The following is a 24,235-nucleotide window of genomic DNA, read 5'->3' on the forward strand; positions in this document are numbered from 1 at the left end:
TCTTTAATCAGAGTCTGATCTTTTTCAGTTTTTTAGCAATTACTATATGGAGGAATGCTGACTCTCAGACCTGGAGAACTAACTTTTAGTCTCAGGTGTCACACAGATACTTAAAGTTCTAGGAAACTAACAGGTTATTCAAGAAAGCATTTCAGAATTTAGAAATAGCAGTTAAAGCTCAAGAGTAAATATGACTGCTATAAGAGCTTGCAATCTAAGCCTTAATGTTCTTATAAATATTTTTAAATGAAGCTACTTTCAGAAATAAATACATTTGACAGTCGTCTTATATCGACAAACCATAGTAGAGGTTTTATCCTGTTTCACCTTAACCCATTCACCAGTTATGTTAATTGACAGATTAAAATGTAATTTACATATTCGTTCTGACTCTCTTTTAAAGTCTCTCCTTTTTACAGATGAAGCTCTGAGCTATATATACTTTTCGAGGGCAAAGCAGTGTGACTGACAAGTAAATTTGGCTGTTTTTATGGTCTGTGGCCTTTGTCTAAGAATGTTTAAAACCACAACTAATAACACCATACCATTGTTTAACATCATACAGTTTAGGATCAGGATATAACAAGAAGAGTGAGAGCGCTATCAAGTATTTAGGAAAATGTATACGATCTCTTAACATATAACATTTCACTTAGACAAATTTAGCTAACAACAGATAGAAATTCCCCTTTAACCACTGTAATACTTCCCAAACATCTTCTATGCAAAGTGTTAAACTATTTAGCACCTCATTTTTACAACACCAAAGAGCGAATTCTTTGTAACAACTTTTCCCTTAAAAGCAAAAAGACATCTTTTGAAATAAAGGATGATGAAGCCAATGTAAACATTATCAGGGATATAATTTTGATGTAAAATCTTTGTCTTCTGGACAGAATACATAGATGATTAAGAAAAACTTTTCATTAAGAGTAGATTTACAATCTACATTATTTTGATATTTTGACAGAGATAAAACCATACTTAATTTTGTATGAATACATGGTTTGATACAAAATCCTTTTAAAAAATATTATAAAGAGGCATATTAAATTTTTGGTCAGCATTGATTATGACAGACAGAATTTGCTTCCATAAATTTTCTGTAACTTTCTACATTCATTCAAGGCTTGTTGTCAGCATACAAACAAACCCCACTTTACTCAGAGAATATGATCATCTTGCTATGGAAAATAATAAATACCATCTATCCCACCTATAGTCTTTATTTATCCAGACTTCATATAACCAGAAATAAATTTAATAACATATTCACAAAGTTTTTGAACATGCATCTTCCTTCAAATAACAGTATTTATGAAGGGAAAGAAGAAAGAGAGATAATACAAAACAATGGCATAAGAAAGAAATTTTTGCATGGATTGGAACAGCCAGTCATTTATATACTTAAACTCAGAATACATACATAATTTTTTTCACAGTATGACTAAAATCTCTCAGTCCAATCCAACATTACCTTCAAAGGTCAGAAAAACCCCAAATTTGAAATGCAATCAGCTTTTCAATATTTAAGGGATTTATATCCAGAAAAAAAACTTACATTTTTCTCAACATTATTTCCAAGTGCTAAATAATGCCAGGAACATTTTAGTTCACAAAATTAAGTTGTGGCTTCTAAAAAAAAAAAAAAAACTAGTTCAGAGCTCTGTTCAAACCATGTTTAAAGGTTTTATGAGTATCATCTTTTTTTTATGAGGTCTTCTTAAGTTACTTTTATATGTCTGCCTCTTAAAATTTTTCCAGAATTTTATTCCTTTATTAAGATAACTGACAGGTGCTTCAAATACTAATGTCTTATAACATACCCTGTTTTTAACTAGCATATAAACTCTTTGAAGTTAAGCGTTAGGTCTTTCCCGTTCATAACAGCACTTCCTAATCTCATTACGTAATATACTCACAAAATATTCTACCTGATATTTACAAAGCCACTACAAATCCAAATTCTTATACATACTAGGGTAACACATGGCAAAGTAATTAAAAAGCCAGATTCTTTGAAATACAGTAATCAAAATTACACAAATTTCATTCATATTTCTTGCTAAACTTAACTAATTTCTTAAATAGGATCTATTTGAAGCATCAACATACCTTTATTTTTATTATATTTTATATGTGTCAGCATTACCAGGTACATTACTGACCTTCTGTAATGACCTAACCAGTTAGTCTGCTTTAAGAGGACTTTTGAGAGCGTATTTATTGTGAGGATCCAGATCCCAGACCCTTTCCCCTACCCCTTTAGAGAACAAATCACTGCCACCCAGATGAACAGGTCAGACATTACAGCTCAACAGACCCCTCAGAAGAAAGAGTGTCATTACTTTGTATATGGAAATAACATGTCTTTTTTGAGGACAAAAGAGCAGAATGTGTTGGTCTGAAATTGCTATAAACCCCAGAAAATCCATGTTCTCTTCATCCAATCTTGTGAGGGCAGACCTATCGTTAGGTAGGACCTTTTGATTAGGTTGTTTCCATGGTGATGTGACCCCACCCATTCAAGATTGGTCTTCATCCCCTTACTAGAGTCATTTAAAACTCTCCTCCCTTAATCAAATCTCCTAAGACTCTGCTGAAACTCCGTTGTCACACCATGTGGACCTAAACATTTATGGGCCATTTCCATGGCATTCCTCTTTCTCTCCTTTGTGCTGAACACTGAGTTCCATTTCCCAACTGGCTGCCATTGGGAAGAGTCTTCTCCTGTTCATAAATCCCTGATTAAACTCATGGGTAACTCCATGCCGGGAGTATTCTTTGGTCTTGGGCTAATTTGGGTTGGAACATAGCATACTAGCTTATTTTATCGGTAAGCTTGTACAAATTTAGGGAGAACATACCTAAGCCAAATAAAATCACATTTGTTCAAGTCAAAAAAATTATCATAAAATTCCTTTTATTGGAAGTTAAGAAAAATCTCTTTGTTTTCTTTATATACTAAAATTATGAGAAACTTTGAAAGTACATTGACTATCAAATTCTGGAAAATATGTTGTAATTGTTTAATTTCTCCCAAGACTAAATCCAAGAAAACTTTCCCATTACTCTCAAGGACCTTTCCGTTCACTCACTGAAATTTGGCAGTTTGATCTTATTCAATTGCTCATATCCCAAGGCTGTTCATATTTTTAAATGATCTAATTACTACAAGTTACCATTGTAAAGGTGTTACTGGAAAAAAATAATTTTAACAAACATGGCATATTTTGCAGCATTTTTTAAATGTCTACTATTTCTAATCTTCAGGTCCAACAAAATGAGTTCTAAACCACACCTCCTCCATCCTCTGTACCCAGACTTTCCCTCAGGTATGCCTTAGCTGGCTAGGCCCTAGGGGCAGGGATAGGTGATATAGAAAGAGTGAGATCTGGTTTGTTAAACTTGGATTTAAAAGTTTTAGGTGAGTGCTGTGGAATTTCAGAGTTCCTATGCCCTTCTTTTAACTGTTTTCAATTATTAGATATATTTCAATTAAGGCTGACATGGACAATTAAAAAAGTTTTTGCCTTTTCTAGAGGTAGCCCTCTGGCAGCCTTCTGTTGCCCTAAGGAAATTCTGAGTGCATTATTTTTCTAATGTCCAGGTTTGTTTACAGTAATTACAAAACTTGGTTTGAGGCTTACTGCCCAGATGGCTTTCCCCTCTCTCTCTCTCTCTTTTTAACTTTAGAAATACTAAGTTATATATTTATATAAAGGCATTTATTTATTTTTTAAACAACTACAATTGAACTCTTAAGAATTTTTTGCTGATTTGTTATTACCATCTGCCACTATGAGAATACACATAGACAAAATTAGAAAATTAGTCACACAAAAAAGCCAGAAATACTTTTAAGAGGGACAAATAAAGAATTGAATATATATTATCTTATCCCATTTCTACGCTTTTGTAGAACAATTTTAGAGCCATTCTCAGGCCATTTATCCCCAGATTTTACATTATATTGAGGCCAGATTGTGTTACAGAAATAAACCTTTTTCTCATAGCTCAAACTAAAATATTTTTAATTTTTCAGTACAGCCTAAATTTTCTTATTTTAAAGAATTTTTATAATCAGTAACCAGTTAGGAACACTCAACCAATAGAAATACAGTAAGACACCAACTAACAAGTTTGAAGACCCTTTACACTTACTATATATTTATGTAACACACCAATTAATAACTAGACCAAACACATCAACTAACAATTAAACACTTAACACACTAATTAACAATTAGATACTTAAAAATTAACATTAGAAACTTACTATACCTAGGTAACATATTGGCTAGCAGTTAAACAAGCTTACTTAATTTCATTGAACAGCAATTAATTGTAGGATTATTTATTGTCCAGGAGTATACTCAACAGAAAAACTCAGGTCAGGGCCTTAAACCCTATAGAGCATGGTACCCAAAAATAGAAGGTGTAGGGGTCAGAGCAAGAGGGATCATTCTGAAAGTGAGACCAGTACTTCAGGTCTATAGGTCTAGAGGATTACCCAATCCCCAGTTCTACTTTGATGATGCATTCACTCAGTCAGATGCGTGGACTTGGAACTAGGAATGGTTTCTGTCTTTGAAACTTCTGTAGGTCCAAAAGGGTTTGCAGTTCTGGAAGAAGAAAGAAAAACCTGGTTGCCAAGCCTCTAGACTAAGGAATGTCCAGTATCCACAAAAGGCTTGGTTGCCACACTTATTTGTTTTACCAGGATCCCCAGACCTTCAACAGATGACCTCCTTGCTTTGTAGGATCTTGTGGCTCCATCTGGGTTGCCAAACTGTTACTGAACAAAGACAGTGGATTCTTGACTGATGTGCTCAATGACCAATTCCTGAGACACCAGGGTGTCTCAAGAAAAAGCTTGTTGCTAGGTTTAAAATAGGAGAGCAGATGGCCCATCAGCCAAAAAATCTTTCTTAGTGAACTGCAGTAATTCTGATAGTTTTATATGATCAAAAGATTGGCAGATTTTAGGATAATGATCACAGTGGCCCCAGATGATGTGATTAGAGATGATTTAATTACTGAGCATGCATGTAAGCTTATTGACTACTTGCTTAGTCACAGAACATATTTAAGTAAATGGCAGCCTTACTATGATGATGGGCATGATTTTTAGCATTATAATGAGGTATTGGTGGCTTAATAGATTAAAGTTTAAGCTACTGTGCATATCAGGTGGGCCTATTTTGGTTAGACACAGCTTTGGTTATCAAGATAACTTTAGACTTGGGGTGGATCAGTTCTGGGCTGACCCAAGGCCCTTCATTAATAAACATTAAGGGCTGTCTTTACTGTCCATAAGACTCTAAAGTTGAAAAGTTGGATACCTGGGTACAAGTGAAAGTTAGTCAAAAGGTTTTGACAATCACAAGGGCCCAAGGTAAAGGCTATACAATCATTATCAAAGATCAAGGCAGCTATATAACAGTTCAGATATTTCCCCCTCTGTCTACTCTAATATATCAGAAAGTAAAAAGTAGTATCTATATAATGATTCAGTAGTCATAGTCATTCCATAAATTCTAAATTCTTGGGTATATCTATATTTAGTCCAGACACAGAAATTGAAGTTGTGACTTGACTTAGGTTCACATATGCAAACACCTTCTTATTTGGTTATTAATTCTGGTTAGGAAGCTGTATAGGAATAGATAATGACTGCCAGATTTATTTTTCTTCCCTCCATCTCCTCAGATGTTAATGTTCTTGTGGTGCAAACATCCCTCTCCTTTAAGAAGAAAATGCTCTGGTAAAAGCTCATTCATCCTACCATGTTAAGGTATATGACCCCTTCAGTGGGTATTGCCTACATACAGAGAACTTGTAGCAAAGGGCATGATACTTATTCTAGAAAAAAAATACACTTCCAAGTACAGGATTGCATACCTTATGGAAGCTATTTGTTGAGACCACCATTTCAACTTTAAATCCCATGGCACAAGCAACCACTGATGTATAAAAACAGCTTCCTCCCTCCCTCCTACAAATACGTATTTATTACCAGGAGATTGTGTAAGAAAATTCAGCTGATGTCATGAAAATGCATGACCACACAAAGTCTAGCAATCAAAACCATATGCCAATAATTTTTGGTTGGTCAGGAACATGCAACTTCACTGTTAAAAATTTGAGCATCAATAGCCAGTAAACCTCAATGAGTATACCAATAGGTTCATTAACTTCATGGACAAGAAATCTATTTGTATACAAGTGCTGATACCGGGGCTAGTAATTTTTGAGGAGTTTTCTCAAATGTGGGCTCAAAGCAAGCCACAGGAATCTTGGAGCAACTCTCTGTAAGTTGTTATCCACCCCTGAAGAGCCAGTGGTTCTCAATATTTGGTACACATGGGAATCACCAGAGGAACTTGTCAGTTTGAGGCTTTTCAATATCTACTCCCAAACAATCTGATTCAGTGGATCTTCAGTGGGGTCAGAAATCTGTATTTAATAAGCGCCTTACAAATACAAGTCTCTATCACTCTTTAAAAACAACTGCTCTAGGTTTTGGCCCTTTGCTGGTTTATAAGGCAATGAAAAGTTTCTAGGATTGTTAAAGACTTATATCCTATTTTAACATCCCCCTCCTTATAACACTTCTTCAACAATTAGACTGCCTCTCCAAATAAAGTTGACCTTCAAGGTTGATATCAAAAGATTCCCAGAAAGTCAGTGTGCCTTTACTACACAACTGTTTACTAAAGATATTAGTAACTATTGGAATTAAGCATACTTAGCTGTTCATTTCTGAAAAATGGATTTCTGTGTAGTACACTGCAATGTACACAGGCACAAATACAGAGCAACCTGGGTTCAAATCTGCATTAGCTAGGGTTCTCTAGAGAAACAGAATCAGCAAGAGATGTCTGTAAATACAAAATTTATAAAAGTGTCTCATGTAACTGTGGGGATGTAGAGTCCTTGATCTGTAGGGTATGCCACAAGCCAGCAGCACAAATGATGGTCCTCAATGAACTCTCAGAAGAGGCTGGTTGGCAGAAGCAGAAAGAGTGATTTTCTCTCCTGAATCCTCTGTGAAAGTCTTCCAGTGATTAGATTAAGTGTCACTCATAACAGAAGACGCTCCCCTGCAATCAGCTGTAGATGTAGCCAATGTGGTCATGATTTAAGTCCATGAAATGAAATGTCCTTATCGTAATAGACAGACCAGTACTTGCCTGACCAGACATCTGGGCACCACCACCTGGCCAAGTTGATACATGAACCTAACCATCACAAAATCCCATTTCAACCCCTTACGAGTTGTACCTGCGGGTAAATTATTTAACCGCTTTGAACCACGTTTTAGTGGAGAAAATAATAAGACTTCATTTTAAAGCATATGTGGACAGATACCAAATGGAAGGTAGCTCTTATTAAACATGGCTTCTGAATTAGATCCTATACAATGTACATGTAGTTGTTCAATTGGTCATTGTGGAAATTTCAAATGCAGAAAAGTTGGGGAATAGAGGGAGTGCACTAACTTCTACGGAACCATGCTGGCAGGTGACCAAGAGGCATGTCAAAGAGGTTTTACCTATGAAAACTTGTATTTTTCCAAGATCCTTGGTCTTTTTGTAACAGACGCTCAACTTTATGCAAGCACCCTGTGAAGCTAAGGCTAAATGCTATTTTATTCCACTTATGACTGGGAATGCATATTCTTTTCCAGAGTTTGCAATGTTCTCAGTAGTTTACAAAGCATTTCCCTTTCTCTGAAGCTTAAAGTTTTAACCTTGGCATCAGTTTCTTAAAGCAAATATAGTGACAGATGATTCTTTCAAGGCATTTGTTCAACAGCATGAGGAGCTGCAAGAGAAAAGCCAGTCCAGGAAGCAGGATAGGCCCAGCTGTCCCCTCAAACTCATTTTAAGAAGGTTCTCTTCCCTTTAATTCATTCATGGTTCAGGGTGAATTTTCATTGTCACTTTTGGCTTTGCTTAACTAAGAAAATTGGAAAAAGCCCAAATTTTTCTTCAGATGTCATTCCACAGAGTCCAGGGCACTGCAGCTATCCATGGCATAGAATTAGAGGAGGGTAGATTTACCTAGGGGGTCAGGGGTTCTCTTATGCCTTAATTTGTTTAGAACAGATGAGCTGCCCTCCAAGTTCAGTGAAGAACAAGGAAGCCAACTTTAAGAAGCATTTGCATTTCATTAAAGCAGATTTCATCACCGTGAAACACTTTTCAAGTAAACAATCAACTGGACTCAGTGTAGATACAAGAACTTTCTATGTTGGCAGCTCAGATATTAAATATTCCTGGTTCAAATCCATATATAGACCAAATATCATAACTATGTGCTTCTAGTTATGGCAAAGTATCATTTACTGGGTCTAACCTTTTTAGATATTACAGTTTAAAATGTTTTTTCCCTTGTTTGGGCTAATTTTATTTTTTAATAATAATAGATGACTAATCTCTACAAAGGAAAGGTCATTTTTAGATATTTCACAGACAACTATTCAAAAAAGTTTAAAGTTCTTCTTGAGTAGAGTCATGTATACTAATAATCTCCATGTTAGATAGTTAAGTTCAGTTGGCTGTAAATGGGGTGGGTGGTCAGGAAAACAGAGAAATAAAGGACAAATCAGGTCAGAGATTTCCTTTCTTGCTAAGTAGTTTGAAAACAGTTGCTCCTAGGGAAAGAGTCGAAGTTTTAAAAATTAAATATTTATCTTATATGTAAACTCACCTACAGAACCAGGATTAAATGTGGCAGAGATCCTTTTATACTTTCCCTAAATAAATATTTCTATTTTTAACTCAAACTGATTGCAATGACTTTGTGGGGCCACTAAGAAGGAAGAGGATGAGAAAAGAAGGAAGGACACTATGAATATCGTTGAGTCACATTTAATGAGGTCAATAGACTTCAAAAGATGAACTCTTTTTCTTCTTATTTGTCCCAGTTCATGCAGAGAGGGGAAAAGTGAATATGAAGGACATGGGAGACAGCCAGACAATATTTTAAAAAGCTACCAGATCATAGAATTAATTTATTCCTAAAATAATGCTATCAAATAATTACTATAGTAATCTGCCATGTGCCATTGTGGCTGTTGTGACTAAAAGATAAGTACAATGTATGGTTTCTAATCCAAAAAGTTTGTGACCCAATTTTGTCTACAGACCGTATTAACATACATGCTAATGTAAATATTACACATGCGATAATGTAAGTGATGTCATAAACAAGAATGCTGCCCCTTTTAGCATCAACTGCCAGAGCAGTGGATGAGTTTATGAGTGTGTGGACCACTTTTGAAAGTCCTAGAGAAGAGCTTCAACAATTTTGAACATAGCAGTGTTTCTAATGTAATACCAGGGCAACAGTAACTCCTAGGAGGGAATATGAGCACAGGAATCAGGAAACTTTGGGGTTACTTGGTGCTTTTTTCTAAGACTAAGTGAAAGGTCCTCAAAATTATATCATTGCCAAGTTTAAAAGTTATTCCCACGGCCACCAGGAAGAGTTACTCACAAATTTGGCAGTAGTTTCTTTTTAGTTTCATTTATATATACAGAAAATAGCAGGATTTGCCATCTGTCTTGGAGTCTAGAGGATGCTGAGGGGATTGAATTTGACAAGGAAAGAATGCGGTTCTCACATTACTGTGTGTTGAGGATGAGAAGAAAGATGGAGAAAGGGTAGATGCATTAGAGTGAATTATTAATGATCAAACTGCATGTTTCCAAATTCTGAAAAACAGAGTCTAGGTTATGACATAAAGACTATCATTATTAGTTTTTAAAAGTATCACATAATTGCATTTTAATTCAGATATCAGTGTCAGTTCTCCATACAAGGCATTTAATTGTGTAGAGTAGTCTTCATCAGAAACAGTGGTGATATTACCACTAGTCCCAAACTATATCAGAAGCCCGGCACATTATCTCTCCAATTCATGAAGTCACTGAACAGACTTTGACAGCCCTTTTTCTTTCTGACAGCAGACTACTTCCTTTGCAGAGTCTTAGCCAAACAGGATTTTCCTTTAGAGTTTAAGCACCTCTCTGAAGGCCCTGAACTTTTTCTCAAAATCTAGCCACCCAGAAGAGACTATGTTCAGTACTCTGGGAAACACAGAAGCCTAATAGCCATATTAGATTTGAAAATGTGCATGACTGAACAAATGTGTAAAATGAAATACTTCTAAATGCAAAGACTGTGGAATGTTATGTCCACGGGTCAGGTATCTCAGCCAGTATTTGTGGCTTACAAATTATAAGATTGAAATTTTCTGACATTACAAATGGTTCATTTAAATAGTTTATCTGCTTTATTGAAATTTTGTCAGCATCTACTTTTTTTCTCAACAATTAATATGGACTTGATGGCCCAGCCAAACTGGTGGGGATGGTGGATTGAATGCAGTGCCCCGACAAAGACAAATTCTTATTCATAATCTTTGTTCCTGTGGGTGTGAACTCACTTGTCAATAGAACCCCTTGAAGATGTATTATCAGTTAAAATGTGGCCTTACTTATAAATAGGATCTCCTAAAATCCTATTTAGGTATAGCTGAACTGAATGAAAGCAGGCCTTTTACCATATGAGTGAGACCTTCTTAAGAGAAGAAATTCAGATATAGCAAGAGGAGATAGAAGTGAAAGTCAGTAAAAACTGGAAGAGCAGACACAAGGAGAAGAGATCTCTATTTAGCAGGAGCAAAGATGCAAGCTAGAAAGCCCCAAGGATCACAGCAAGCTGACATAAGAAGACTTCAGCCTTCAGGGGGAAAAGTATGGCCTTGCCGACGCCTTGATTTGGGGTTTCTGACTTCTGATACCATGAGACAATAAATGTCATTTAAGCCAACCCACTGTTGAAATTTGTCATAGCACCCTAGCAAACTAAAACAATGGGGGCTGGGAGATGGAGGTTACATTTTTTTGAATCATTTTCAGGGTTCTTAAAACCCATGCATCCCCCACTTCTCCCTAAAATTCACGCATGTCCCATGGGAAACAACTGAAGCATAACCTTCTCTCCAATCTTTAAGGACTACTGAGTTAAATGAGCACTGGTTATGAAGATATACTCTAAAGAGTGTTCATTAGGGATTTTGAGACTTGTCTTCAGATATATTACACAGGGCTTTATCCTTTTCTCTGCTCGTCTTAAAAATTCTATCAGTGGTTTAGAAGAAGGAATAGAATTCAGATATTTGGAATCAAATGTGTCCATACAAAGCCATGAAAAGGACCTAATTTTCAATGCCTACTTGAAGGCATTGGAATTCAAAAAGTTCTTCATAGGTTGGAAAACTATAAGGAAGTGAACAAAATCAAATTTATTAGGAATAATTTAAATCTTTAATGCAAATTGCATTAATTTGCAAATAGAGAAATGCACATGGCAATTAGGATAGGGCATGGATAGCCGATGACCAGAAGATCTAAATTTTCATGTAATTGAGAGATAAGGTCAGAAAATATAACCCTCTGTTTAAAGTTTAAAGTAACTTGAATGAAGATGAAACATATGAGGGTAGCTATTGCCAAAATATTTTCTAAATTAGCCCATTCTAAGAGAGAATTTGAAAATGAGGCCGATGACACTAAAGAATTTCTTAACTTTAATCTGAAGCAAAAATGGTGTATAATGCCAAAGGTTTAAAAATAATGGTCTTAATCTAATACACTATTAAATAATATGCCACATAAGCCTAGTATTATGCAAAAGAGTCTCTCTGAGTGATTGATGCAATTTTTTCTGGCCTCTTGTAAGATATATTTTTGAAATATAGCTGGCTTTTATGCCTTAGTTATTTTGTCCTGTGATCATCCAGTTCTCACTTCTCTTATTCAATGAGCAATTGTAGGGGAAAAAAATGAATTAACAGACCTGCAAGAGCTTTCCAGTCAGCACTGCCATTTTATTTCTGGTGGGATTGTACACATATACACTTTATCCTATAGATCATTTGATATCTAATGTCTACCTAGTACCTTCTACCACTAATAAATCAGGGATTTTCTAAGTCTTAGAGAAGGTACCAAAGGTGAAAACACAGTGTCCTTTCTTAAAGGAGCTCAAACTTTGTGAAAGAAACAAACATAAACAAGTATTAAACGATATGATATACTATGGCTGAGCAATAAGAGAACAGAAGGCAGAAAAAAAAAATGGATGTATGCTGAGAATAGATAGGAAATTCCAGAGGAGATGAAATTCAATTATGTCTTGAAGAATGGGTCAGTATTTGCAGAGAGAAGAACGGTAAGAAATGCACTGGGGTGGGGGTGGAGGAGAGTGGGATAGCCTTTCTGGGGAATAGGGAAGAGTTTTATGTGACCAAAGAGGTATGTTGTGAGATGCACCTGTTTGGCAAGAAGGAAGGTTGGAAGCTTATGTATGCTACATAAAATAGTGTGGGAATTTTCCTAAGAGCAAAACAGAATGGGAATTTTTCAGATTTAATTTTACATTAAATGGCATGAGTTATTTATTTTCTTTTTAGAGAAGTTGTGACTTAGAAAATAATTTTGCATAAAATATAAGATTCTCATATACCATCATGTTATTAACACCTCGCATTGGTATGGAACGCTTGTTACAATTGAAGATAAGATATTTTTATAATGGTTCTATTAACTTTAGTCCCTGGTTAAACGTAGGGTTCATGGTTTGTGCAGTGTTCTTCTGTAGATTTTGCATTCTATTACTGCATATACAATACAGTATATACTGTCTATAACATTTTCCCTTTTAATTGTATTCAGACATATACTTCAGTGCTATTAATTATGTTCACAACCTTGTGCTACCATCACCACCTATTACCAAAACATTTCCATCATTCCAAACAGAAACCTTGTACATTTTAAGGCTTAGCTTCCATTCCCTATCTCTACCCCATCCCCTTGTCATGCTTATTCTGGCTTCTGATTGTATGAGTTTGCTTATTCTAATAATTCCAAATCAGTGAGCGGATACAATATTTGTCCTTTTTTGTCTGGCTTATTTCACTTCACACAATATCCTCAAGGGTCACCCACGCTATTGGAAGCTTCAGAACTTCATTCCTTTTTCCTGCTGACCGGCATTCCATTGTATGTATACACTACGCTGTATCCATTCTTTGGTCAATGGAGAGCTGAATTGTCTCTATCTCCTGGCATTCATTGTTTCTGATATACTTTAGTTCTTCCTATTTTCATTCATCTCCTTGAGCATTTTAAAGATCGGGTTTTAAAGGCATTGGTCAGTGTGCCCATATTCTGGTCTTCTTTGGTGGTGTTTTCTGGGTTTTTATCCTGTTGCTGTGGATGGGCCATGATTATCTGTTTATTTGTTGTCTTCCACTCTTTTTTTGCACACTGTACATTTTAATATTTTGACATGTTAATCTGGGATTTATTCCTTAAAATGTCTGTTTCTTGATTTTGTAGCCGGCAAGCAATAAAACAGAGATTTTCTTTTGCTTTGGCCCTCTTATCAGGAAGGTCTGCCCAAGGCAAAGGCAGTGTGCAGAGGTTTCCCTTTCTTTCTGGGCCTCTGTTTTGTTCTGGGCTTTTGTTTGTTAATTGTTTTGGAGTTCTCCTATTCACAGTGGTTTTGTTGTCTAGTCTGCTTCCCAGGACACAGACCTCTCCTTCCCAGGTACTTGATATCACAGTCCTTTGCCCCAGATCTTCTGTCTCTATGGTTTCTTATACTCCTTTCCTTGTCTCAAGCTGCTTTTGCTTGGGGGCAAATTCTGTGACGAATGGCACACTGGAGAGGACTTTCTTAAATCAACCTTTCCCAGCCAAAATAGGGCCATTGGACCCACTATGGGGTGCAGACTGGTCCCAAAGTGCCTTGAGGAAAGAATCAGGGAGGGTGCTGTTCTAGTTTGAAACTGCTGGACTGAAATATACCAAAAACGGAATGGCTTTTAAAAACAGGAATTTATTAAGTTGCAAGTTTGCACTTCTAAGGCTGTGAAAACATCCAAATTAAGGCACCAACAAGAGTGTCTTTTCACTCAAGAAAGGCCAATGAAGTTCAGAGTTTTTCTTTTAATTGGAAGGGCCCTTGGTGATGTCTGCTAGCTTTCTCTCTAGGCTTCTTGTTTCTTGAAACTTCCTGGAGGCATTTTCCTTCTTCATCTCCAAAAGTCTCTGGCTGTGTGGGCTCTGTTGGTTCTGGTGGCTCTGTTGATTCTGGTGACTCCAAAGCTTTTTCCAAAGTGGTTCCCTCTTAAAGGGCTCCAGTAAGCAATCCCACCTGGAATGGGTGGAGATACATCTTCATGGAAACCATCTAATCAAAAATTACCATCCACAATTGGATGGGTCACATCTCCATGGAATGAATAAAAAAGATCCCACCCAGCAATATTGAGTGAGAATTAAAGAACGCAATTAATTCAAACTGGCACAGGTGCCAAGAGCTTTTTGTGTGGCTCACCAAAGCTGAGTTTCCTGGCCAACACAGCAAATGCAGCCCTTCAACTAATTGTCCCTTGCTGCCCTGAGGAAGTGAAGCACTCTTAAGTTCTCCACTGTGAGTGCCCCTGTCTGTGGCAGTTTCAAACAACAGCTGCTGCAGCCCTTGTTCAGGGTGGATTGAAACGATGGCTGCCCTCAGAGCTGAACTCCTCTTCTTCCACCCTGGGACCCAAAGTCACTTAGCCAAAGGCGTGATTGGTGATTAGCTGAGCCCACCCTTGGTCTTGGGCAAGAGGATTTTTATGTCCCTTTCTGTCACCAGTGAGTTATCCAGGGGTTGGAGTCCATAGCAGCCGACTGTGAGAGTGGGGGATGGAAGCTAATAGCCACCATGTGGAGAGAGAAATTTACTGTTCTTTAACATACTTTATCAGCCTCGTCTTCCCACTCTTCCCTCGATGCTAATGCTGTACTGTGTTCTTCTGGCACTCAGATTAGTATAAGCTTTTAATACAAGGAGAAAATAATCATATTTAAACTTTAGAAAGAAAATTCTGTGGAGTATGTGGGTTGGGGTTTACAGTCAGGAGAAACTTGTCTCAAGGAAACCAGTTAGGAAATCATTCTAATAATTTAAATGAGAGGTGATAAGGAACTGAATCAGGGCAATAGAAATAGAGAAACAAAGGAGGATTATATAATATGGTTTTATGAGTCAGCTTCCTAGATCTCCATCAGATATACATTAATTTGCAAAGGTGAGGGTAATGATGCAAACAAAGCACGATTTAGATCAGTGGCATTCTCCATTGCACAAACTAGAAAAATGCCAATAGAATCTTCTAATTGAATCTTAGTTCCCTTTTAAGTGAACTCAACCATTATTCCTTCAAAATACTTTCTTTTTCTTCATTTTTTTAATTACCTAACTCTTGGTGAAACATGTGTACTACGTTAGATTTCTGTGAGTTTAAAGTTGCCATTAAATCTGTGTCCAAGAGAAAGATTGAAGGAAATTTTTAGGGTGATGGAACAGATTGCATGCAACTTTGGTAGTGGATACATTTACTCTTTGTTTGTCAAAACCCATGGATCTATTTACCACAAAGAGTGAACTTTACTATATGTAAGTTTTTATAAAAGCAGTCAGGATGTTGGTGGTATCCAGGATGTCAAAAACACTCACACTATAACAAATTAGTTTACCTGACTTACAAATGTATGACGGAACTTCACTGAAGAGGGTACGGGTAAAAAGGAGCCAACTCATGAAGACACTTGGGAAGACAGCGTTCTGACTGGATATTGTAAGGCTAACGACCATAAAAAACTGAATGCAAACACTGTCCTCTAATTGATACATTTATTTCCTATAGCAGTGTGTGTGTGTTCATAAATCTGAAATTACCTGTGTACTAGGGATGAAAAAATAAGTAAATATATTGTAGATAGTGAGAGTCAAGTTTCTCGTTGTTCAGTTACAAATAAACTAGAGAGGGTAGGAGGAAGGCTAGATTAATTCTGCAGTACTGAATTAGAGTTAGCAATATCAGTAGGAACTCAACATTTATTTTCATAAATATAGAGACATATAAATATGGACATAAATATAGATATGCATGTATACATGGGTTAAAATACACAGATATGTTTCCTGTCTTCTCTGCTAAGAGGGCTTATAAAGACTCACACTCCAGTAGCAGCACACACACCCAATGGCCAAATCTTGGTTTCCGTTTCCATCCTTCAATGATAGGAATCATGACTCCTTGGAGAACTGGTTAAGAAGCAAAGAAAACACAAAATGAGCCTGGAACATCTTGTAATGCCAGAAAGTAAGGCAGCGCTAAAAAGGAAAAAGAAAAAGAAGAAGTTAGGGTCATATCAAAAGGACATGGGACCTGATATGAAATAGCTAGAATGGCCAAAGTCTGAATAATTTGAGCAACATAATAAATAATGATAGTTTTCTATTATAACCTAGAGAAGAAAATAGATATCCCAGTGTTCATATTAATATAAATAAGTGATTGAATAAATAACTAAAGAAGAATAAATTTTCCTTACAGAAGAATTCTAATTAATGAATGTAGAAGAAATGAGGGAAATAAGAAATCACCTTTAGAAGACAATAATAATAAATGCTGCAGGCAAGATCCACTGCGAAATGCTGACATTACTAGTGACAACTTTAATGAGAAACAGGATATTTCATTAATCTCAATTCTTTTCTCCAAAATATTTATTAATTACTAGAGTAGCTTTAATAATGTCCACAAATTCCTTGATGCTCCTCCCTATTGGAGGTGGAGTTAAATCTCCTCCCCTTGAGGGTGGGCTGAATTTAGTCACTTGCTTCTACTGAATAGAAAATGGAAAGAAAGTAACCGTACAGTGGAGAATGTACGGTTCTTCACGGTTCTCCACGGTTCTCCACGGAATGACTACTCACGATCTTAACCAAGTTAACATTACCTGTAATAAGTTGTGATATCATGTACCCCATGAAATGCCATGATTTAAAAGGTGCTTTACCTCTATGGTATTCTTCTCCCAAATGCTTAATCCCAGTTTAATCATGAGAAAACATCATATGAACCCGAAGTGATGGGAAGTTTACAAAGTATCTCATCAGTGCTCTTCAAAATTATCAAGGATATGACAGACAAGAAAAGACAAAAAAGACTGTGATTTCTTTATCCATTTTTCATGCTATTCTGATCATAGGAGACCAGGAGACATGGTGAATAAATGCATTAGGGTGTTCTGGAATGGATCCTGCTATAGAAAAAAGTCATGCATGGGGGAGAAAGTAAAATCAGAATAAAATTCGTAGTTTAGTTAATAGTGTTATATTAATGCTAATTTCTTAGCTTTGATGAATGGACCATGGTTGAAGAGCATATCAGGACTATAGGACTATCACTGTAAGTTTCCTGGAAATCTAAAATTATTTCAAATAAAGTTTATTAAAAATGACTGGTCCTAACCTACTTTCACTTTTATGGTAAAATGCCAGTTGTCAAGGAGCTTGAAATAGCTCCATGGAAAAGGCAAGTGTAACACAGAGTTACTGAAAAATCAAGAGCTTTTATTTAGAAATTCTGTCAGTATTGAATTAAATGTTAACCTATTATGAGGTTTTGACAATACAATTTCAGGGAAAATAGTTTTAAACATATCCATATCTACAGGAAAAAGTAATTAATACCCAATAATTGTAATAAAGCAAGTATTTTTAAAATTCTTTTAATTATTTTTTAAATGGAAAGGTCAATGATCATTGTAATGTCATTGGATAGTAAACAAATTCATAAGTTATACTTACAAAGCCAAGGAACACATTAAAATATTAAGTGTTATTCTTGGATATTTTTTATAAAATTATGTCATCTGACTAGCTCCAGAATGAACAAAATGTTTCTAAAAATATCTAAAGTTTTCTTGACTGAATGGATGGGTGAAAGCTTTAATAATGTTTACTATTAAAATATATCACCGAAAAACAAAATACATCACGAAACCTGATGAAGTTTAACAGCCAAATGTGAAAAACTACGATTTCTTTATCCATTTTACATGCTACTTAGAAAATTGTCTAAGAAAGTACTGGACATAACTCTGTGATCCTTCTCTTTCTATACAGAGAGGTAAGAAACATCAGGAAGGTGGTAAAAAATGTGCTTCCAAAAACCACTAAGGTTCTCGGAAGGCAGGAAGCTCTTAGTGCATCTTCTTCTAGGTTTTGCTCACTTTAGCTCTGTGGATTTCCCAATCATATATTGAGTAGAGAATCCTCTTGCAGACTTAGGTGAACTGTGGTGGTTCCCCATCACTTCAGCGAAGAAGGGATTTCCCTCTATTTCTCTGTTTGCATTTCGTGCCTGCCTCATCCTTTACTTCAGAGTGGGAAAACACCCACACTTTCAAAAGATATGCCAAAAAAATTTTCCCATGTGTCACAAAAATGCATTCTCATTGCATGAAAACCTGTTCTGTAACAGCATTTCTTATTCGTGGTACAGCCTTCGTCTATGAATGATAAGAATTTAATTATTTCAAGATCATTGCCATTGTGAGCCAATATCTGCATACTGTAATATTCTGGGCAGCAAGAAAAGAGAAATACTTAGGACAATACCTGCCTTTCAGGAGCTTAAAATTGAAAACTGATGAAAACTTTGTGCTCTATGTATAGGTCAGACAACTGAGCCAATGCAACAATGGACAATTAGGTGTTAGTATCCAATATACACATATATGTACATGCTGCAAGTATTATTGACTAAGAGTTTTTGAGCAACTTCTGTGTGCCAGTTCCTGTACTAGGCTTTGGGGTTGGATATGGTCATATATAATTAACCTCTGCTATTAAGTTTGAGAAAGGCACAACGACAAAGGCTAGTCTTAAGGTTAATGACTTTGTCTTAAACAACATGGCATTCAAGGAAACAAGTGAAACAAAGAAAACAACCAAATCTGGAATACTTCATGGTGTGCCTGGATTCAGCTTCCAAGGCCTGCTTTGCTCAGCAGGGGTGCATACTCAAAAGTTCAGCAGTCTTACTAGCTTTCAGGGATTGAGCAATCCGTTAAATTGGAGGCACGTAGGACTTCATCCTCCACTTAAGAAAAAAATAAGGGGCTAACAACTCTGCAAATAAACTCACAACTCTTCCTCCTATGTGGGACATGACTCCCAAGGAAGAGCCTGGCCCTGGCATTGTGGGACTGAGAAAGTCTTCTTGACTAAAAGGTGGAAAAGAAATGAAATAAAGTTTCAGTGGCTGAGAGATTTCAAATCGAGTTCAGAGGTCATTCTGGAGGTTATTCTTATGCATTATATAGATATCCCTTTTCAGTTTCTAGGGTATTAGAGTACTAGAAGGAGATCCCTAAAAATGTTGAACTTTAATCCAGTAGGCTTGATTCTTGACGATGACTGCATAACTGTATGGCTTTTATGGTGTGGCCATGTGATTATGAAAGTCTTGTGACTGACACTCCTTTTACCCAGAGTATGGGCAGATGAGTAAGAAAAGAAAAGACAAAAAGTAAATAATGGGGCGGCGGGGGGAGGTGAATAAGGGGTATGAGACAGACAGTTTGGGCTTTCGTTTTTATTTTCATTTTTTTATTTTTGAAGTATTGAAAATGTTCTAAAATTGACTGTAGTGTTGAATGCATAGCAATATGATGATAACTGTGAGCCATTGATTATGTATTTTAGGTGATTATATAGTATGTGAAGATATCTCAGTAAAATTGCATTACAAAATAAAGGTTTAAGCAATAAAAGAAGGTAATTTAAATTTCTTTTCCTAACTGATCTGACTAAAATAAAGCCAATATACATATCAATAAAGTGCTAACAATTTATGAACAAATCAGAAGTCCTGATTTTACTGTCAAAAACCTGAAACCAATATTATTCTCAAATTTTGAAATAAACTATAATATAAATACTTCAGCCAAATAGCATTAATAGTCTCTGAACAAGAGTGAATATGTGAAAATGTATTTATCATTAGTTTTCAGAAAAGGTAGAGAATCTTATGCCCACCTTCTTTCCTAATTTTGTACCTGTAATTTTGCTTGCTTTTTCTTATAAAAAGTTCTCCAAATGGTATATACTTCAGATTTCATGACACCTGGAAACTGTTCCTAAACACTTGACAATATTTTATTTTTTTGCCTGCCTCCAAATATCTGAGTTTATTTATTTGATATTGTAGTTGTTAAAATTTCACAGTTGGTTGTAAATATTCAAAGAGGATGTAATCATAATTATTAATAGCAGTTAATACTTATAACTAAGTGTTAGCCATTATTCTACATACCTTACATGCCTTTGTGCCTGTGTACCTAACATTGATTTAATCCCCACAATGACTTTATAGATACTATTATTATCCATATTTACATATTAAGAAACTGAAACACAGTAGACTAAGGCCTAAAACTTCAGAATGACTGGCAAAACTGGAATTTGAACTCAGCCTGTTTAGGACAAGAATCCACAAGCTTCACCTCTACTACATATAAGGCAGCTTTCAAAAAAATACAAAATGTAGAAAGATAGCATTTATTAGAAGGTGAAGGGAAAATAAGTGTATGTTCATAAAATGATGCCAGACTAAACTATTATCCAAAATAAATACCTTAAAATATAATATGTTTGTTAATGGGACTTAGAACCAAACGTGCCTCTAAATTTTCATTGCAAGTAAGGAAATATGATCAGAAATATCACTCATGGTACCTGTGTGAGCACTGTATTTTTTTCTTTCAAGAAGTTGCTTACGGTAAATCTGTACAGTTAGGGTCCCAAATTCTATTCCACACAGCGTGGTTGAAAACTCAAGCTAAAAATTTAAATTGATAAAGTCAGATTTCCACTATAAGACTTCTACAGGATACTTGGCTTTAAAAACATCACCATTTACTGATTTATGTTCTGCAATAATCCAGTTATATAGTACTGTTTGTGCCAAAGTGACTGAGTGACATAAATGAGATTAGTATCCATAATTCAGTAATTGGAAAGTTCAACCAGTGCATCAGTTAAAAAAAAAAAAAAAGTCACAATTTTATTTTCTTCCATTATCTTAACCTTTGCTGAGATGAGGGATATTCCCGTAAGCCTAAACATTCTGACAGTTCAAGAAATTTTTTTTTGGTAATAGTCCTTTTAACCACTAACAGTCATCAATTCACTAGATGAAGTTTCCAGGTTTATGCAATAATGAAAAATCTGAATTTGATTTAATGCAGATTATCTCCCATTGCCCATTTGAGACTGTTCCAGGCTGGTTGGCTTTTTTTTATATGGGCAGGCACTGGGAATCAAACCTGGGTCCTCTGGTAAGGCAGGCAAGCGTTCTTGCCACTGAGCCACCGTGGCCTGCCCTGGTTGGCTTTTTGTTGCATTTCTTGCAGTATGCTGCAAGCTGCTTTGCAATAAAGCTTTCTCCCATGGGCTGCTTTCATGGGCTTTTCCATAGGTTACTGATGAGCCCCTTCAACTGCAGCTCTCTTGATCTGGCAGAAGAATCTCTATTTAGGGTTGTCCATTTCAACTCCTTCCGTGGCCCCATGGCTCCTTCCAGAGCCCCTAGTGTTCATCTTCAGCTTTTGGTTGCTGGAATCCATCTGTATGTCTCAGAGGGCCTATGAAACAGGACCCAGCTCCAGGTGTAGCCGTAACCCTATTCCAAGCACCGTGCTGAAACTACTCAGTTCTCTATGGCTGAGCAACAAATGACACCAAAATTCAGTGGCTTAAAAGAGTTACTATGTGGTTATATCTCACCCTCATGATGTTTAGAGACTGGGATGAATGAAAGCACTTAGTGGTTTTCAACTAGAAGTTGGGCTGGCCTGAAGAGTCTAACACTTACACGTTTGGAGCTTTGGCTGGGATTGGCTGAAAGGTTGGTTCTTGTTGGGAGTGCATGTGCAGCATGCTTGCAGCCTCTCCAGCATGGCAGGCTCATGGTAATCAGACTTTTTACATGGCAGTTCAAGGCTCCCTGAGAAAGTGATCCAAAAGAGAGGAAGTGATGCAGAAGCTAGCACTACATAATTTCCACCATATTTTATTGTCAAAGCAGTTACAGAATTCACTCAGAACCCAGAAGAAGGAATACAATCCCACCTCTCTATGCAAGAAATATTAGAAAATGTGTATGGCCATCGTTGCCACTTCAGCTCCTGACAAGCTCTAAGCCTACTACTTTTTGCTGTTGGAGCTCTTTTTCACTTTCTTGGTCAAGAGTCAGGCACTTTGTATGCAGCATTTCTCAATGAAAGAAACATATTTCAAAATTTTCCATGTGGTCCCATAAAAGCCCCAGTCACAAGGCTTGAAGTAAGGAAGGTAAATACTCCACAGTTCTCTCTTTTGACTTAGGGATGGAAAGTCACAGCAGTATTGCAGCTGTCTATAAAAAACTCTTTTCACCATCTTCCCACACTCTGATCTTTTTGATATCCTTGGTCTAGTTCACATTTCTAGGAATTATGCAATGATTCTGACACATTTCCTTTGTAAATTATGCTTGTGGGGATCTGTCTCACACTGACTTTGATTTATGATATATAATTTATTGACAACTTAATTGAAAGTGAGGCAGGAAGATTTCTTTACTCACATCCTGTCACACCACTTAAAAGTTAGGGGGAGACAAATAAAAAAAAAATGTTGATTTAATTTAGCTGTTTGTCTCCCACCTGGTTATCCTTAGATAGTAGGGTCAACTATTGGCTAAGATCACATTAAGAATAAGATAATATAACCATCAGGTGCACATATTTTTTTTATTCTCAATATCTGGAAGCTGAAGAGATAGAGGATATCACAGCTCAGCCCAGGTGATATCAGATCTTTAATGAACAATTAAAAAAAATAAAAGTGGGTCAGCATACAACCATATTTTATCCCACTGGAAATTATTAATTGATGCATCCAGAGGCAAGTCCCACTGATCCTGAATAGGATTTATTTGCAAGGGATTGAATAATCAAGGGTGGATATGAGGAGAGGGCATTTAATCTCAAACAGTTTGACTGAGTTCAGTGCATACAAAGATTGGGCAAAGTCCAAGAAATAAGAAATAATTTTATATTGCTCCTCACAAGTTTCTTGACCAGATATTAAATGGGGTGTCAGTAGTATCATGCAGAGAACAAAGCAGTGTGGCAATGCGTGTGTGGAGGAGGCAAGTGACATAAGGGCTTATGTTTTGAATGGTCACTAAGGCAGGAAAGGATGTGAGCTCAGTTTACTGCAAGAAAACCAAGAGGAGAAAGCCCTACACTTCCAGTGGAACTGGGGGGAGAGTGGAATTCAGGCTTTTACGGATTCAGTTGCAGCTTGAAAGCAGCAGGTGGGTGTGGGTATGGGTGGAGAGGTCCCAGGATCCACTGGACAGGGACAGCAGTGGGGCATGGTCTCACTCATGCACGCTGATAGGTAGACGTGAGGCTAGGCAGGCAGGTGTTCTGTGAAATATGAACAGGAGTGGTGTGCAGGGGTGAGGCTGGGGTGAACCACTGGGAAGAGTCAATGCAGGTGAATCAGCCAAGCACCTCAGGAGTCAGTCTGGAAAAGGTGCTAAATCATCACTGGAACCAAAGCATAACAAGAAAGGCAAGAAATAAAGAAGATAATTCATATTTATCCAAAGTCCTCTGAGGAAAAACACTGCTATGGTTGCAAGGGATATTTCACAAGCTCTTTTGGAGCAGGATTCCCAATGGTGTGCTGAGATCATAAGAGAGGTTTGCTATGTGAATTCTAAATCTTGTGGACTTAAAAAAGGCTTTTCTGTTGTTGAAAGATGTAACCAAGTGTGGATCAGGGTTGAACTGAGACAAGATTATTTTCTCAAAAAAAAAAATGTTTGTGTGCACATAGTGACTTCTTTTCAAAGAGTACAGTATGGAGTGGGGTGGAGGTGGAGCATGACATTACAGTGGAGAAATCGGATACACACCACCTCAGCCAAGTGGTCAAGGCCAACATCAAAAGTAGTGAGTCACAGTCACAGTATATACCCTTGATATGACCTGATGAGAATGGCATTTGATCCAAAACCCATATGCCTAGTTTACTCATGAGAAAAGCATCAGGAAAATCCCAATAGAGGGACATTCTACAAAATACCTGCCTCATTGTTCTCATAACTTTCAGGGTCATCAAAAGACAAGGGAAGTCTGATAAATTGCCATAGCCGAAAGGAGCCTTAAGGAGACATGACAACTAAATGCCACTTTAATCCTAGATGAATGGGATTCTGCAAAAGAAAAAGACACTAGGTAAAAACTAA

General features: G+C 36.6%; 1 long non-coding RNA gene across 1 annotated transcript in view; it reads right to left on the bottom strand.

Moving 5' to 3' along the window:
- Positions 1-21,841: 21,841 nt before the first annotated feature.
- The window catches only part of LOC143665404 (uncharacterized), a 63,792-nt gene continuing 61,398 nt past the window's right edge, over positions 21,842-24,235 (bottom strand). Inside the window, exons 2-3 of the long non-coding RNA XR_013166938.1 lie at positions 24,073-24,202; positions 21,842-21,933 (exon numbers count right to left, since the gene is read on the bottom strand). This is a non-coding gene — a long non-coding RNA (uncharacterized LOC143665404). The remainder of the gene's footprint in view (positions 21,934-24,072; positions 24,203-24,235) is intronic.

This window comes from Tamandua tetradactyla, chromosome 21 (assembly GCF_023851605.1).
Source record: "Tamandua tetradactyla isolate mTamTet1 chromosome 21, mTamTet1.pri, whole genome shotgun sequence".
NCBI classification, from domain to species: domain Eukaryota; kingdom Metazoa; phylum Chordata; class Mammalia; order Pilosa; family Myrmecophagidae; genus Tamandua; species Tamandua tetradactyla.